Source organism: Psittacula echo (genome assembly GCF_963264785.1).
Source record: "Psittacula echo genome assembly, chromosome: 23".
In the NCBI taxonomy this organism is placed as follows: domain Eukaryota; kingdom Metazoa; phylum Chordata; class Aves; order Psittaciformes; family Psittacidae; genus Psittacula; species Psittacula echo.
Window position 1 is genome coordinate 2,333,767 of NC_137748.1, and position 18,608 is coordinate 2,352,374.

At 44.2% G+C, this 18,608-nt stretch overlaps 1 protein-coding gene across 1 annotated transcript in view; it reads left to right on the forward strand.

The window, feature by feature from the left end:
• Positions 1 to 18,608, forward strand: part of LOC308229405 (acid-sensing ion channel 2) — a 437,190-nt gene that overhangs the window by 48,997 nt on the left and 369,585 nt on the right. The window lies entirely within an intron of this gene.

Genomic DNA, 18,608 nt, shown 5'->3' on the forward strand with positions numbered 1-18,608 from the left:
TTCCAACAGTGAGCTCTCCACTGACTTGGTTGCTAGGGGAAGCTTGAAACTGAGACCCAAGACTGACCTGAAAGTTCAAGCACCAGAAAACAAGAGAAGCCAATAACTATTCAACAGTCTTGAGTTCTGGGGACATGAGTGTTGCTTGCTGTAGGGCCATGCCCTGACTGTCTCTTTGCCCTAGGCCCAGGAGCTTTGGGAATGGGAAAGGCACCTGCTGACCATGCTTGGTGCGGAGGGGCTGAGCTACTGATGGCTTAGTGCAAGGGGGTCAATGTGTTTGCTATGTGACTTCCACCAGGAGGTTGTGTATACATTGCTCTTCCCTCTATAAAGAAAAAAAGCAAGGAATATGCTAGCTGAAGATGTTATTTTAGTCAGCAAGAGCTTTCACTGGGGAAAAAAGAAGCCTTTTTTAAGGCTATAGTAAGGAGCTTTTCACACGCTGTAATAGAAACTACAATGGGAGCTCCATCTCCTTGCCAAGCTTCAGGACTTGGCGTCATCCCTTGTCATCAAATGCAACTAATGACTCAAGCCATTAAATCGTCCCTAGTGCCTTTTCCTGCTGAGTAGGAGGAAAATACTTGTAATGGCTGTTTTGGGGGTGTGTGTCTGTTTGTCTGAAAGAACTTGGAGCTTAGAGACATTAACTCTTCCATTTAAATTGCACTTGACATTTGCTGGACGGGTGGTTTCCTTCCCTGTAGTTTTGTTCTTGTGGCAGAGCTAAGGTGGTTCCCTGTTCGCAGTCCTTCTCCTGACCTTATTGCCTCGCACCAACCCTGACCTGCTGGGGCACAGCATGACTTTGCTCTTGGTGTCTCCAATGAGCCTCTTAATGTTAGAGACCACCATATTCATATCTCTGGTGGTGTGTCCACCAGAGCTACCTTCCCAGAGTTACTTGGCAAAGACCCAAACACAGCCAGGAACTGGGAAAGGCTCTCAATCACCATTTAACAAAGCAAAGTGTTGGCAGTGCAACAAGAATCCACATTGTTTTTGTCAGCAGAGTTTTCCAAGTGCTTGCCTTGACTTAGGGATGGATTCTTCTTTCTTCCGTACAAGGGACACTTACCTTGGGAAGCAGATGACGCTGAGTCTCTTTCAATTCCCTGAGTTTGATTCTAATGAATCACCTTTCAAATAAGAAGGTTCATCTTCTGGCACTGAATTTGCTGATGTTTCAGAGTGCATAGTATGTGAACTTGCACAAGTGTGAGTAGATGCACGTTTGTAAATGTTCATACAGTCAAAGCTATATGAATATAAACAGAAGATGGAGGTCTTCCCTCTCCATACATCTAGCCAGAGTGGTCCTGGGGTTTGTTGAAGGTCTGATTGAGAACTTTAAGGAGATCTGAATGTGCAGCTTAATACCAGCGCTACTGCTGCTCATTCCTTGCACCTCAGCTTGGAGGACTTGAAGGGGTTTATTCACACAGTTTTCGCAGATCTCTGGCCTTGGGAACACCCTGGGATGTGCTGTATCTCTGCAGGGACATGGAATTGGAAGCAAGCATTATTCAAGCTCTATAAAGGTGCAAAAATGTGTGAGTTTTGGGGTTTTTTTTTAACTCAACAACAAGCCAGAATTCAAACCTGATCAATGCATTTCTCAACTCATAAACTGAATTAATGCTTTTTTGATGCTGCAAGTGGAAAAAAATCACCTGCTTATCTGCTTTACAGAGCAATTGGTTATCATTCAGGTACTGTCTACAAAAGATAAGGAAATGCTGCTTTAAAGGATATTTTATCACAGAATGCTTTGAGGTTTGAAAATCATTTCAGGAGTGTGTTTCTACCCTGATGTGAAGACAATCTCACCTTTTCATCTCTACATCTAAATAGCACTCTACATCTGGTCAAAATGATTTATTTAGTTGGTTGGGGCTTTGGTTGTTATTTCTGGATGTATTCATTTGAATAGAAGCAGAAACTGTCTAAGTGCCTGCTCTCCAGTTCTGTTCAATTGATGTTTAGAGAACAAGGCCAATATTTTAAGGAAGAAAATCTTTCACCTGCTTCCCTTGTGGCTTCAGCAATGGTGTTTGTGTTACTGTTGGGATTCCTTTGAGAGCTTCACTGGAGACTTGTTTTCTCTCTGAGATTGCCTCTAATGTCTTTTTCAAGCAGCACCCAAATAGCTAAAGAATAATCCAGAACTTACTGAGGCATTCAAAATGGACTCTTTTAGAAAAGGAGACAAGGATTTATGACTGGTGAGTACTTGTTGCAATGAGCGTGGAGAACTGTGGCTCTAATAACAGCAAGATTTATGGCTTCCAATCCATCAGCGCCCAAGTTGCGCGAGAGGTTTTTATGACTGGAACTTTGTCAAGACAATGCACGCACCTGAAGGTTAAGTCTCTATTTTCACGAATACAAGTTACAATTGGAAGGTTTTGATTATCAGAAAGGAGTCCTTAATCATCTGTAGATTAAAGGGGGAAAATAGCTCTCACAAGAACACTTACTGGGAGGGAAGTACAGCTGAGGGCAACAAGGCTGGTGGGACATAATGAAATCAAAGGACGTTCTCAAGCTATTGCTTGCAAAGAAGTCCTCCTTCAGGTGTGACACCCTCTTTCAGGGACTGACAAGAAAGTGCTGTGGTAGATCCCATGCTTGAAGACTCTACAGACTGTCACATCAAGCCTGACACGGGGTGCCCTTGGATGTGACAGGCAACAGTTTCCACACTACAGCTGGGTCTTTCTTCAGTTAGTGTCAGCATCACTTGCTCCGGTGGTTAGTAAGACATGTAATGAGTGCTAAAGATCTGCCTGCTTGTAAGTCAACTCTGTCCATTTAACTCACTGTCCTACACTCTACCCATCCTCAAAGGGCAGATCAATATTTCCATTTCAACAGCGTCCAAAATATTTTCCTTCTGACTCTGTCTTTCCACCCATGGGGTTGTCAAGCTTCATCCATGGCATGGTCAAGCTTTATCCCTTGTTACCTTTTGGCTGAGAGGAGTAAGCTCCATCTTCATGTGCCCTTGCACAACGATGAGTTTTGTTTCTGAGACTCCCTGGCCCAGCCAAATTGAATCTGCTGTAATCAACCAGGCTGTAAAGGAGGCCATTGGAGCTGCCGAACAAGGGCTTCAAGAAGTTGATGTTTAAATAAACTTGTTTATTTTCTTGGATCAGGGTTTGGGTTTGTTTTCCAAAGTCTTTTGCAATATTCTTTTTATGTCTGTCTCTCCTGTGTAGCTGCCTATCTAGATTTTTAGGAGAGACCTTTTCTCTGCTGGCAAAACAAATGCTTTGGCACTAATTAAATGGGTACCCATTCTGTTTGCCTGTTGCAGGGACGTATCAGAGTACATGCTAATGTCTCCTTCCCAGGAGATAGAAGTATGGGAATGCAGGCTTTACCTCTTGTACTTCTAGAGATATATAGTTCCTAATAGTAAGAAAAATAGCCAACCTAAAAGCACGTGCAAGCTGGAATCCTTGTTATTGTGTGATTTTGTCACTTAGGTTCACCACAACCCCCCTCCTAAGCCCCTGCTCTGCTTAATCCTTTTAGAGCTCTTTTGCTGCATTGGATTTTGCAGGTGTCCTCCCGCAGGAAGCTTGTTCATGCCTGGGGGAGCTTCAAAGCTGTTCAGGTTTTGTCTCTTCAATATGGGAACTGTTTGCTGAGTGAGAACATCAGTTTTGTCCTAACCCAAAAACACTTGTAAGAAGCAAAGCCCTTTTGAACTCAAGAACACCACAGCATGCTCCCTTTGCCAGCGTTTTCTTCTTCTGCACTGGCTCACAGTCACTAGTATTTTAGAAGCAAAGTGTGCTGTTGAGCTGTTGCCTTCCTGCTTTGATCCTGCCTTGCCCTGACTCTCACAGCCTTTCTTTCCTTGAGCACAAGATACATCTCATCTAGATGCAGCTGTATAAGTCTGAAAGAGTCATTCTGGGCTTGCTTCATAGTTATTAAGGAGCTTCTAGTGGGCAATTCATCTTCCCTGTCCTACATCCACTTCCCAAAAGAGGCACCTCTTGTCCTTCAGGACTGCCTTCTTCTCTCTATTAACTACAAAGGTGGCCACTCAGATGTAGATGGCTTTTGGCTTGGCTCAGTCAGAGCAGATTAATGCCCCCACCTGTATAATTAACCAAAAAAACCCCCCTGATTCTACACAGGACATTGAGTAAATGGGCTGAAAATGTACAAATGAATTCCCAGAGGTTCAATTTAAAAGTTCACTTCATTCCACTTCAGTCTAAAGTTATCCTTGATAATTCCTTCTGGCAGTTTCATGGTGGGTATTTTGCTGTGATGCTTCCTCTATGACATTTGCAATGCCCTAGTTTCTTGTTTTTGCAAATAATAATTTGTCTTAATTTTCTCTTTGAAGTTGCAAGCAAAAGAATAAATCTAAATAAAGAGTGAAATCTAAACCTGGTCACCTTGCTGGATATTTTAGGTCAATAAATTATCTTCATGCGTACCTTAGTATCTCAGCTTTCCACTCCAGTGGATGAGAGCTCTTAATGCTTGTTAAAATAGCAGATATAAGTGATTGCAGTCTGAAGATGGAAAACATTGAATAATGCAAAGATCTGTGGATTTTGTGATTTTCCTTGGCTAAGAGTGAAAATCCTTTGATTCTTTCAGAGCCAGAGATAAGAAAAAGCTTTTCTTTCAGTTAGGACTATCCACATTTTTGAGCTAAACATCGTTCCAGAAAGATACAATTGCATCACTGATGATAATGCTCAAGTTGGGCTATGCCAGGGATAGACATTTCTGGCCTGTTTTTCAGTTTAAATATTAGGGACAGACTAAGGAAACTTTGTCAGAAGCATCAGTTAGTGCTACTCATGCAGCTGATGTCCTGGATGCAGGTTCTGGGTGGTCTGCTGTTGACGGGAGTTGATTTACTAGATGGAAACCTGATTCTAAGGAGCACTTCAAAGCAACATTACTAAAAGCAGAATGATGTCTCTCAAGAGAAAGCCAGCAGTTTTAATGAGGCAAAGATGTTTATGGAATGAGCCTGACTTCCCTCATTGTATTATTTTATCAAGGCAGATAAAAATCCTCAAGCCACAGCCTTCTTTTAACAAGACAACAAAAAGTTCTGGCAAGAAACAGAAAACTTCTAATGAAAACCAAGTTTGCAGCTTTTCTTATTTCCATTCCTCTCTACAGTCTTCCTAATGAGCTGTAAATCAGATCCCCCAGGGCCCGTTTCTGCTTCTCAAAACATCACTTTCCTTTCTCCTTCTTTACAGGGACCATTTTCTGGGTGGCAGGTCCTGCTACATATGGCCCTCCATGCATTCGTGCCGTCTGAGCTGCTGCCTCCTAGACGTATCGTCATAAATGAGATCCCTCATTCTGAATCTCAGTGCCCTGCAAATGGGGCCATGGGCTCCCATTCTTGGCACTGAAGTTGCACTATTTTTCCCTTTCAGATAAACAGGGATGTATTCACCATTTCTAATATTTGATTCCCCTGTCAACTTAGGAGAAAATAATAATTACAGCCTGCTCTGCAGGACTGGGAATTCTAATCAACACCAAAACAGGAGCGGTATGGAATTAGCAGCTTGTTTTAGCTGCTTTGTCAGAATTTATCGCGCAAGAAATTGCCAGTGTCAGCCAGCAGGATTTTAACCACTAAATCTACAAGTGACACATCATTGGTATAATTGCCACTGCAGCAGCAGTTAAAATCCCCACCATTTGCTGTGGAACAATGAAGTCCAAAGACTGTAGAGAAAGTTGCACAAATCAGTCAGAGGCACTGTGCCGTTGTCTGGAGAAATTGGGGTTTTCAACCCAGAGGCAGGGTTTTGCACCTTGTTACTGCACGGTTTAGGGCTCTTCATGCCACCCATCAGCCCTGCTGGAAGTTAGATAACTGAAGCCTAAAGAGGTACTGAAGTCAGGACCTCTTTTGGGAGGTAACGTGGGGGCTTTGTTCACAAAAAGGGCATTAAGAAATTGAGCTGAAGAGCTCCAAAGAACTTGCATTTCACATAGATATGAGCCAGTCCAGGGTTGGGACCCAATCTCATAAGACTTTTATGCAAGTACATGACCACAGTACCAGTTTTCCTCTTTCAACTTGCCTGTGTTTCACAGGGGGAGCTGGCCTCCATTAGCTCAAAGATCCACCTCTCCAGTTATCCCATGGCTCTCAACTATGCCACCTTCAGGTGTCCGTCTGGCATGTAGCATAAGGATATTGGCTATGTCTGTCTGGAGCATGTCTGGGCTCCTCTAGTCTTTGGGACAGTGACTTTTAAAGAGGCAGTGCTGGGCAATATGCTACAACAGGGGAACAGATTAAGGCTGCAGGAGGTGCCCATGCTAAAAGCAAGGTGGACTCAAGTCCATTGTAGTTCTCAATGAGAGAACTGCAATCTGTTATTGACTTCCAGTCTTTAAGCTGCTGTTAATTTAAAAAGCTCCCTTGTTCACCTCTGTTACAGACCCAAGAGCTTTTCTGGCTGAGATGAGTTGGAATCCATGTAAGAGCAGTAAAACACTTTGTATGGCAGTGTTTTAACCTGCTCCTCTGAGCCTACCTGCACGTTACTCTGCAGCTTAGAAGCAATGGATCCAGACCCTGCAGCCTGCTCATAGGGCTGCAGTGGCTTCATTAAGTGCACACACGTACTAAGTTGTCTTGATTCTTGCTTTTTTTTCTCTCAAGCACCTGAGAAGTCTAGACAAATGTGAGAACGCAGGAAAAGAGCTTTTAAATGCATTATAAATCCCATTTTAACTCAAGTAATTATAGCTACAGCATAATTAAAAATATTGTGTAGGGGAAGGAAATAACCCTACCAAACTTAGGGTTGTATTAGCATATTGCCGTCTGCAGATGACTGAACCTTTTACCTTGAAGCAAAATGATCCACAGCATCTTTTGCTAGGAACAAGGACCCTGCTCAGCACATCTGGGTCCTGGTCAGAGAGGGAAACATTTCTGTGTGGTGTCAACTGCCTCCTGCTCCCTATTTTAAAGGTGAGAACAAACACGTTCAGACGGTAGCAATTACAAATCAAAATGTCACAGCAGAAGCAAAATCCTTGTGACATAAAATGTCTCATTTCACATTGATTGGAAAGTTCCAGCCTGAGAAATGAAAAATGCTGAACTTGATTGCAGGAACACAGCCCTTTTCTTTGCCAGTTACAAGCAGCAGAACAAGCCATCATGCCTGCAAAACAAATGCAACTATTTCCTGACCAGCTGGAACTTAGTAATTTCAAGAGCAATAGATTTGCTGCTGTAAAGAAACCAAACCTATGACACTGAATCTTCATCAGTCACAGAAAAGCACCATATACGTCAAAGAAAGTTTGAGGTAATATATCTGATTGAAATATACTCACTCGGGTCAATCAAATCCTTTCCATACCAAAGTGGCTGAATTGCCTTGCTTAGTGGCATGGAATATTCTTACTGCAAGAAGTGAAGGGAAGGATGGATGTTTCTTCATGTCTCCAGCTGAAGCAGAAATCACAAGGCACAGCACCGAAATTACAGGGTGAATGTCTATGTCCTGTGTTATGCTGGAGGTCAGGCTAGATGATGATGACAACATTTCCTTCTGGCCTGAAAAAAAAGGCATCTGTGAAAATACAATCAGAGCTTATGGGCCATTGAATGCATGTGCTCAGGAATTATGGTTTTTAGCAGTAGAAATGACATTATCTGCAAGAACAAATACGCTGCATCTCCCAGAGCCAGCAATGGAGCCTGAAAATCGGAAAAGTATAAGGAGACAATCCCAACCTGCTTAATTGCTTCACAAATCAAATGTATGGGCAATAACTCCTGTTTAGGGGAAATTCAGATGAGAAATATGATTACTGTTCTCTGCAGGGGAAAGACGGCACTTTGACAAAGAGAAGGCTGATTCTTTCCGAGTGATCCAAGTGCTGGGCCTGCCTTGCCAGAATGTCTTGGGAAGGTCAAAGTATTCCCATGTTTCAGCAGTTTTGTGCAGCTTAGGGAGGATTCAAGCTGGTGAAGTTTTGCTCATGAACTGAGTTCAGTTTTGTGTGTGCTGGCCCAAACACAGGGCAGTTTGTGGGCCGTATTTTGAAACTCAAATGTATGTAACAAAGCCATTCTATATGTATGCAAAACTTGTATTTCTCTCTACGAAAGCAGCTTGAGATTTTCTTAATACAAAGACATACAAAGGCTGAGAACATTGGGGCTGTTCAGCCTGGAGAAGAGAAGCTGCATGGAGACCTCAGAGCAGTTCCCAGTGTCAGAAGGTGGCTACAAGGATGCTAGAGAGGGACTCTTCATTAGGGACTGGAGTGATAGGACAAGGGGTGATGGGTTCAGACTGAAACAGGGGGAGTTCAGGTTGGAGATAAGGCAGAAGCTCTTCCCTGTGAGGGTGCTGAGGCGCTGGCACAGGGTGCCCAGAGAAGCTGTGGCTGCTGCATCCCTGGCAGTGTTCAAGGCCAGGTTGGACACAGGGGCTTGGAGCAAGCTGCTCCAGTGGAAGGGGTCCCTGCCCATGGCAGGGGTTGGAGCTGGAGGAGCTTTAAGGTCCCTTCCAACCCAAACCAGTTTGGGATTCTGTGATTCTTTTAATGGCTCAGTGGATGAAATGTTTAAACATAAGAAACACCCAAGGGAAAGCAGTGTTGGTGTTCACATGTATTAAGCTTCCAGAATATCCTGTACAAAGTATCTTGCCCCAGATATTTTTTCCAGTAGGAGAAAAATGATGTTTTGCTTTATCTGAATAAAATGATAATATCTAATATCTAATATATGATATATAATATATAATATATAATATATTATATACCCACTGGTAACTTACACAGGCAGATTCAACCTGTGCTGGAGTAACATGAGGGACAACACCTAACCTGTTATCTTGGCTTTATAGAGAGGATTTTGAAGGGTTAAGAATAATTCCAGGTATCAAACCAACCCAATACAAACAGAAGGCACAAATATTTGGCTACGTGGTGTTTGTTTGTCTTTGAATAGACACCTGGGTTTGGGTTTGGCTGTTCTCTGCTTGTTTCAGTGCCCATTTGCATCTGCTCAGTGCATCCTTGTATGTAAGATCACACCGTGATGGAAATTCGAGCTCTGCACATACACACAGTAATAGATTTGCAGCTGCGGATGGAAGCAGGTGCTGTACAGCTTGTGTACCAGCTTTTGGCTCATTTTGGTCTGACTTGTGTCCTTTTTCCGCCTCCCATTCTGTGTCCCAGAGTTATTTGCTTTCTTCTGCAGAGGGAAAGCTGCTTTGTTGTTGGCAGTGGCTGGGAGAAGGGTTTGCACATTGAGCAGGAGAGGCTCATTCTGTGGCTGGGCTCAGCCTGAGCCGTGGGCAGAGTGGCTGCTCCAGCATCTTCATTTCTTAACTGGGAGGGCTGGTCCAGCCAAACAATAGGGGCAGAGGTAGAGCTGGCTCTGATGCAGCAGCTGGGAGGTGAGTGTGGGAGGTTAAAAGTGATTGATGGCTGTGGAACATAAAGGACAGGGTTAAAGCCCCTCAACATGGTGCATGGTGCAAGGGTGAAGCTACTTCTATTCTTTCCTTAGTATTATTACAGGGATTAAGTGGAATTTAATTGGTGCTTTGGCCTTGAGCTGCCCTCAGTGTGGGAGCTGGAGAGCAGACACAGCCAGCAGCTACTGCAAAGCCAGCGCACTCCAGTCTCTCACCTTCGCTGGCCTCTCCGAAGCAAGCAAACAAACACTCCATTAGTTAACTGCGATGAGTAGTGCTGGGAGGCATCACCCAGGAGAGAGGAGTCAGGGAAAGGAGGAGGCTGGAAAAGTCAACCCAGTGGAAGAATAGCGTCTTCCTGGGTAGGAGGATGCAAAATGAATATGGGCTACTCTTCATCGTCATCATCTGCCCGGTGCTGATGAAAAGGGCAAGGTGCCAGGAAGGTCCCCTGCTCTGCTTACCCACATGAAATCTTTGTTGCACTTCTCTGTGGCATTTCCAGCATCTGAGCCACTGAGTCACAATGTTGAGGAGCAATCCAGTATACCCAGTGGTAGATTTAGACCTGGTCCCCAGCTTGGGTTTGGCCTAGTCCCAATGGGTTTTTTCTCATCAAAATCCCTCATGCAGTTCAAGGAACGATTCCCATCATACTGTAGAGAGTAAGAGTTAAACTGTAGTGACCTGGGTGGTTCCCCATCACCTTCCATCAGTGTTAGGGGACAGTCTGCCACAGGATGGCTTTGCTGGTATCAATGCGGGCATGGACCACTGCGGGGTGATGGCTGTGTGATGGAGTAAAGCATCGGGCTCAACAACTGAGTCAGTGCATGCCTGGGTCACCCTGCCAAATGTGCACAGGAAGTTGTGAATTGGAGATAAGCACTATTTTCTTCCATAGCTTTCTAGGAGATGTACCCATGAAAAATGTTCCATGGGAATTGCTGCTCTTGCTCAGGTATAGATGAGGTTGGAAGTCTGGTTGCTCCCTACTCTCAAGATTCAATCACAAAAAGCTCTCTTAGCAAACCAAGTATCTATAAACTTCTTTGTTGGCTGATCTGTGCTCTGAAGGGTTTCAGCAGACTTTATCCATAATACTCAAGGTCCAACTAGCACAGCGTGTATCTCCTGCATATTCAAAGCAGGGCATGTGCATGTTCCCTACTGCTTCTGGGATGCATGGGGAGATGTTACAGCTATTTACAACATATGCATTATGCTGAGTGCTTCCCGTGGTAGAAAGACACTTCAAGATGCCTTGTTGGCATGAGTTGCCCAATCAATGCATTGACATGGGGTCTCTACTGCATCCTATCTCACAGAGGTCTGGATATGCTAACCTATATTTTCTGGGACCTAGAAATGAAATTTCTTCTGAGCCCTTTGCCAGACCTGTGTGATGCCTGAATGGGGTAGTTTTGTTATTTTTGCTGCTTCTTGAATCAAGTCACATAGGTCCATTCAACCAAAGCATTCTACAGAATACCTGGGTTTTGGAGTTCTTATTTTTATCCCCAACTTTTCAGTCATGAAATCAATTTCAAGGCCAGCAGGAGCTGCTGAGAAATGCCAGCTGCCATTACACCCCTCTGGGCTTATTTCTCACAGAGACTTGTATGCTCTAATGTTGATCAAGGAAAACCTCCAAAGGCAGAGACCAATGATGCATTTAGGAGACTCTGCAAATGCAGGAGTTTTGTGCTGTGACAAGGTTATAGACCAGGCAGCGCGAGAGCCCAGGTTCCTGCAGTATCCCATTGATCCTGCTTTCGTTTAACCGGACTTTGGAACTTCACGTCTCTCTTATGGCATTGCTTCCAACACCCTGAACTTCCAGAGAAGTTATCCAGGGCTGTACTGGCTACTGGAGACCAAATGTGAATCTGTACATGTGATAGCTGCTCCATTGTTAGGATAAATGAGCAGAACATCTCCAAATAGGCAGTTTTTGCAGACTATCTTTGAGTTTCTTGAAGTCCTCACTGTAGAAACATGCCATGTCCATCACCACTTTTGAGTCCACTCCGTTAGTATTGGCTATAATGAGAGAGCAGGATGATGTTTAGATGGCCCACATGGGGTGTGATGCACAGGGAAGCTTCACCCAGGGTTTATCAAGAGAAATCCATTGAGTTGTGGAGTTTATAAAGAGCTCTGGATACAGTGAAATCCTTTTGCCAAGGTAGCAATAATCTTCCTCCAAAGCACATATTACTGGGTTATTGTAAATGCCACAGGTGAATTGTGGTGCATAAGGTCAAAGGACAATTGCTTTCATCTGTCTGAAATATACTCTGAGAGCCTATTAGTACCTCGCGTTTAGTGTTATCCTGGCTGAGTTAATTCAGTCCACCTCTGGCCAAGTGCCACTACATAAGCCTCACTGACATTTCCATTTCCACTTCCCTTTGCTGGCAGCAGATCCTCTGATTTCCTCCCACTCGAGGTTTTAAACTTTTGGAAGAATCTCTTCTTTGTGCGAATGAATTTGATCTTCTTTCCAAGGAAATGCATTCTGGTAGGAACAACACTGATAACAACCAACTTCACTGGACTTTGGTTGCTCAATCTGTACTCTCAGCCAGCACCACCTCCTGCAGATGGAGACCAAAGAGGGGAAGAAAACCAAGAGGGGAAGAAAAGTGAGTTGTTAGAGGCCTTTACTGTTTCTTTGTATCACCTTCAATGATAACCCAGAAGTAGGAAGGGTCATTGAATGTCTGTGGAAGCTGCTGTAACAGAAAGTGTCCCTCTCCTTACAGGTTGACCATTAGCCTCCATGCTTGTGGCCTGTATCAATGCTAAGTATTTCTGGGAATCCACCCATCTTTCTGCAATCCTTCCTCCAATTAACTGAATTTCCTCTGCGAACTATAATAGGTGACAAAAGACCACCACCAACAGCAGCTGGTTTTGGCTCCTGTCATTCTCTTGTCTTTGTCTCCTGCACAACACTAGGCATTTCTTGCCTGCTTTGTCTAATCTGTTTTTACACATCTCCTTTGCAATGTGATGAATTATGTCCTGTGGGTGCCTCTTTTTCTCTATTAACTGTCAAGGGAATCCAGATGACTTGGTCAGACGAAGATAACACTGAGGACATTTACATTTGGACAAAGAATATCAGTCCAGAGTATCTAAGAGGTGAGAGTCATCTCATCACGCTTTAGGTATCCAGAGAGAGGATGTCAACAGCTGAGCCAAGGCATCAAGACATTCTTCATCCTCAACAAAGACAACTGAGATGTTGGAAGAGGGGATGACTAATCTATCCTTTGGCTATAAAAGGAGTCAATATGGCTAGATGGGATGTCAGTACTCATTTTGCAGATGATTCAGGGTGGGATTTAGCTGGAGAGCCTCACATTGTTGCAGAGCAATGGCTGAGCCTTGGCCTATGGTCACACACCATCATTTGTCACCGGCTCATCTGGCACTGCTCCGGTACTGATGCTATAGGGAAAAATATCACCTGAGCCTAGCCCTTCTGAACATGATGACTGAATTTCCCCAGACTCTATCAATAGAAAGACCAGAATCCACTCACCTTTTGGCTCTGATGTTCTGTCACAACAGCTTTGCAGCGAATCAATCACTCACATCAGGCATTCATATCTCAAAACATGCGAATAGCTCAGTCAGGAAGAAACAAACCTCTGAGCACGCTGCTGGGGGAGGATGTGGGATACAGAGAGAGGTGATGCTGGCTGTTACCTTAGCAACAATCTCCATCTGGTAGGGATCTGAAACAGGCAGTCTGACCCCTGGCAATAATGTTTGAACCTTTAATGACTTCAATAACGGAATAATTCTCTACTGTTATGAAAGGGAACAGCATGTAGCCCCAGTTGAACATCACTTGTAACCATAATGGGTGAAGCCACGTTTCACATGCTTAGACTTTGGCAAAGAAAATGATACCAAAATACATGCAAGATACAATGTCTGAAGGAAAATGGGCCTGATTTTCCACTTGAACCAAACTCATGTTATTCTAACTCCACAGAGAATTGAGTCATTGTTTCTTTCTGAAAGGAGACAAGGTGGTTTAGGGTATTGGTAATAAAGCAATATCAAGCTGCCATACAGCACTGTTAACCCATAGGTTTCAATATCCATGGGTGCCACAGAAGGGGAGGTTGCAATCCCACTTGCATTTCAAGTTTGCTATTATTATTTGATTGTGTGTTTTGTTGTGGCTGAGTAATTCTAGATTGATGCTCTGGAGAAGTGGGCTCAGCCTTGAGCTTGATTCATGGAGAGCTTGTGAGGCCCTTTTTAGCCAAAGATTTGTTGAGTAATAGAGAAAGACCCAGAAGCTTTATGATATATTCTAGATTGCCATCTGTTGCTTCTTTAGCCACAATTCTAACCACACAAAGATTTAAGTTAGAAGGCCATTTTGGAGATCTATCTAGTCTAAACCCCCGCTGAAGGCAGGACTCAAAGTAGGATTTACATACAGGCAAAAGCTCTTGCCATAGGCATGCTCTTGACCAAGGCTTTTACTTGAATCAAAGAGCTTTGCTTTGGAGGAGACTTCTATCTTCACTTGTATGTATTTAGTGGCTTCTTTGTGACTGATAGGAGGAAGATAAATTTCAGCAGAGATTTGTATTGACTTGACTGTGTTCTGTTGGAACCTCTTACTGCTACAGCCCACCAACAACTGACTTAAGAAACTATAATGTCGATTTTGCTACTCATGCCTCATTTCTCATTGTATCATGGGAATGGCTACCTTGCCACCTACTTTTCCCATGGTACAAGCCATTTCATGCAGACCAAGTGAAATTTGGTCACCTAGCACTGATTTCAGCCTTGTCTTCTCCTGTGCCTTTTATATCATTTAGTGCAGGACGATGACTCTTCCTTGGCTTTGGCCCATGCTGCCAGCTAGCAATCAATGTTCCCTTCATAGCCTTGGGCAAATTCCCCATGTCCTCAATACTCCCTGACAAAATAAGCTGAAATATCTATTTCTCTTCACTAACCCTCAGCAAAGCCCAGAACAACCATCTCAGAAGGAAGGACCTTCATTAATTCACCATTTAGCACTGTGTGGGTAACTGTCATGGAAATGGCTTTCTGCAGAATGCTTTCATCTGCTTCAAAGATTCCTGGCTCTGGAGCTGGCAGTGATGAGAACTGTAGTGCTTCTCAGGATAAAAAGCACTGGGGTAACACTAAAAGAAGCAATAGAGGTGACAGTCAGGCTGTTCTCTGCCCTACTCTCTGTTCTGCAGTTTGCATAAGGTGAGAAGACTGAAATAGTCCCTACGCTGGGGGAAGCAGCCAGTTGCCACTTCTCAGTCCTTGGTTTCTTTATTTCTTTGCATTGGTGGTTCAAAATCTGCTCCCTGGAAGCTGGCCCAGATGTATTCACCAGTGAAGTGCGTGATGCTCCCCTCACCAGTGCATGAGGTCCAAGAAGCTGGTGTGGTTTCTAGTAGTGGAATTCCTTCATTTGTCCACAGAAAGTTTGCTTTGCCTTTTAATATTGTTATCAATCAAGAGGATTTAATGCAAGAAAGGCAGCATTATATATTACAGTTGAACTGAAATGTTATTCACCTGGAAGAGCCATGCCCTTGCCCTCCCCATAGGCCCAAGTGATCCTTGGGGATTCATCAGTTGCTGGTTTTAATCAGAGGGGAGAAGTCAGGACATCTAAATGAGCATTAATAATCTGATACTAAATTTAAGGCTTGGGAAGCTGACACTAAATGCAGGGGCTTGATTTTGCCTTTTATAACCTTATGAAACACAACGCCTGTGCTCAGGAAAGCAGGTGGATGAATTTGGGGCTTTGTAAGCAAAATGAGTTTTGGATCTATGGAGAGGAAAACAAAACTCCTCCAGAATAACAACGTGGGATGAGCTGTGGAAAACTGGGGTTTCTGCCAATGGGGAAGCAGAAATGGGGCTACTGGGGAAAACATCACACCTCCAAACCTGCATCCCATCTTTGCCTTGGTGCAGCCATCAACAGAGCTGAGCCCTGTTCTGATACGAAACACATTAATCAGTTGTATGAAGATTTGGCCACCACTTCCTTGGACACAAGTAAAGCAAGGATTGGAGACCTGGGGAGCCACTTTGCCTCTCCAAGCAGCTGCCTAAGGTCAGATCAAGTCCATGCCTTAAAAATGGATGTGTGAGAATCCTTGTGCCTGGGGTATCTCACCTGCACAGATGAAGTGAGGCCTGAATCACTCAGTTCTGAATGACTCCTCTCATGCTATTTACAGAATTTTCAGTGTTTGGCCACAAATCAGTAGGAAAATGCACACACAAGGCTCATTCACTCCCATAATTTGGATTTTGCAATGCAGTTTAAAGGTTATCTCTAACTTCTCTGTTAGTAATTGCAGAACAGAGAACAACCAGATAAAACCCCAGATATCATCAAGATCTTGTGGCATGAGAAACCTTGGTAAGTTTATGGGGTTCTTGTTTAAGAAAAGGACTCAGCTCAGCACAAGTTTTGTATTTAAATTAGGATTATAAGATTGAGGGTTTTTTTGCAGCAAGCAAATAAATGATTGTGTGAGGATGGATACAAAGGCAAAAGTAAGCTGAAAAGAGATAAACCAACTAAAATAAATCAGCACAGAATCCCAGACTGGTTTGGGTTGGAAGGGATCTTAAAGCTCATCCAGTTCCAACCCCTGCCACGGGCAGGGACCCCTTCCACTGGAGCAGCTTGCTCCAAGCCCCTGTGTCCAACCTGGCCTTGAACACTGCCAGGGATGCAGCAGCCACAGCTTCTCTGGGCACCCTGTGCCAGCGCCTCAGCACCCTCACAGGGAAGAGCTTCTGCCTTAGATCTAACCTGAACTTCCCCTGTTTCAGTTTGAACCCGTTACCCCTTGTCCTATCACTCCAGTCCCTGGCGAAGAGTCCCTCTCCAGCATCCTTGTAGCCCCCTTCAGACACTGGGAGCTGCTCTGAGGTCTCCACGCAGCTTCTCTTCTCCAGACTGAACAGCCCCAATTTGCTCAGCCTGTTGTGCTCTATAGAGAAAACCCTGTCAACTGAAATGGAAAACTTCTTTGTATCATTTCTTTTCACTGAAGGAAAAAGCCTTTGATCAAAGTGACAAAAGATTCCCACATCTGTAGAACTAATATTGCAGCATATGTGGGGCTTGAAGGTGGGAGAGGATGGCACCATGCTTGAGCCACTCAGTACTCCAAAGACTGAAGTTTCACAGTGCATCCAGATCAAGGCTCCAAGTGGAATCTCCATACCCCAGCTGAGCGCTCTGTTGCTCAAGCTGTTCATCATTCCAGGATGGATTGATCTTTTTCTGTTCTGAATGCCATTTTTCAGAAGCTTCTGACTGTTCTGATGCAAAATGAAAACAAATGTGCAAACCTCAAATAGTTTCACAATTCATCTTTTCCAGCCATGCCAGATTCTTGGAGCATGTCATTAATCTTTCCAGTGGGATAGCTGGGTTTCTTACTAGGGATTTGCTTCTTGCTTACTTTGGATCTGCAAGTCTCTTGTCTTCTTCCATACTTTCCATGGATAAATGAGAGGCAGTTGCAAAGACCATGCCTCTGACCAAGCCCAAGCTGCTTCTGGTTAGCTTCCACCTGCCCAGTTCTGAAACCTTCATCTTGTGATGCTTAAGGTTGTCATCTGTGACATCCCTTTCCTGTATTTCAGCAAGTGTCATGGTTTATGCAGCCCTGTTCCTCAAGGGTTGCCAGATGTGGTTTCATTACAGAAGGGTCTCTGCTCTCAGTTGGACACACTGTTCCCTGCCAACCCATCCTGCTTTGTGAAAGGCTCACAAGCACATCCAGTTAACAAACTGTTAGAGGATCAAAGAGATCCTTCCACATTTGCTGCCCTTACAAGACCAGACACAACATCCTTGTGGATATGAAATGCTTCATGTGTGTTTCAGTGGCCTTTGTCTAATGGGAGTAGAAATATGTGGACCTAACAGAAATTAAATGCATTGGCCTGGCTCCATGGTTACTAGGAAACAGAAGGATGCTGGTTCACTGTAGTTATTTCATTCCCAGATGAGGAAGCTGAAGTGCAAGCTGAAATAAAAGTTCCTTTTCTAAAAGAGTTGTACTTCTGTAATATAGAAGCAAGCCCCCCTGTTGAACCTGCACAGCCACAAAATGGTCCTGTTTGCTTTGCACCCTCTGTCCTTTCAGCACAAGTTGATACAACCCTTTGTTCACTTAATTAGTTTTTCCTCTTTTGTGTATTAAACCACATTGCCTTCAGCAGATCGGGTTTCATTCTCAGTAGGTAAAAATAATGGAAAGGAAGTATTCCACAGGAAGCAAAAGTTCCCAACTCCTTTGCAACTGAGCTTCAGAAAATGAGCAAGACAAGTCAGAAACAGAAGCAAAGGTGTCAGGTCTGGCAAACAGAGTCTTGTGCTTGAATGGGGTGAGGAGCTGGTCTGTACGCAGCCAGCTCCCTCCGCAGGTAACACCAGGCACATTATAGGCAACCAACGGAGTGGAGGAGAAACACCACTGCATCTTCCCCTGTGCCTCAGCTTCCACTGCCAGCTGCTTGAGGCACATCCTCATTGCCTCCAAACAACCCAGGGAAGGAAGGCACCCGGCTGCAGCACCAGGATAAGCAGCCAAAAGCATCCCTTGGCTAAGGCTTCCCCGCTGCCACCCACTCCAGCTCGTGCGGGCTCCTCGCTGCCTCTGTTAGTCATCTCTTCCCACCCACTGATGTTCATCTGATCCTTCTTGCTCACAGACCCATTTCTTTCTCTCTGGTGAGCCCTGGCAGGGAGTTCCATCCCATTCAGCTGTTAATATTTGATTATGCCTCTAGTGAAGTGAACACTCATTAAGTTAATTCCAGCAACAATATAAACATCAAAGGGCTGAATTAGTTGTAATAGCAGAATGTGATGGGCTGGCATCAATGCTTATTTATTGCTTTCTGCTGCTTCCTAATGCTCCCAGTGCTGTTGGGGACAGAGCGTGGCTTGGGGGAACATCTTGGTGCTGCGCTTCAAACCTGACTTCAATCCTAAATAGTGATTCCCACAGAGGTTTGCAAGCCCTGGTGTAAGTGTGGACTCTGACACACCTGAAATATGTCAACTATGGAAAACAACGGATAGAG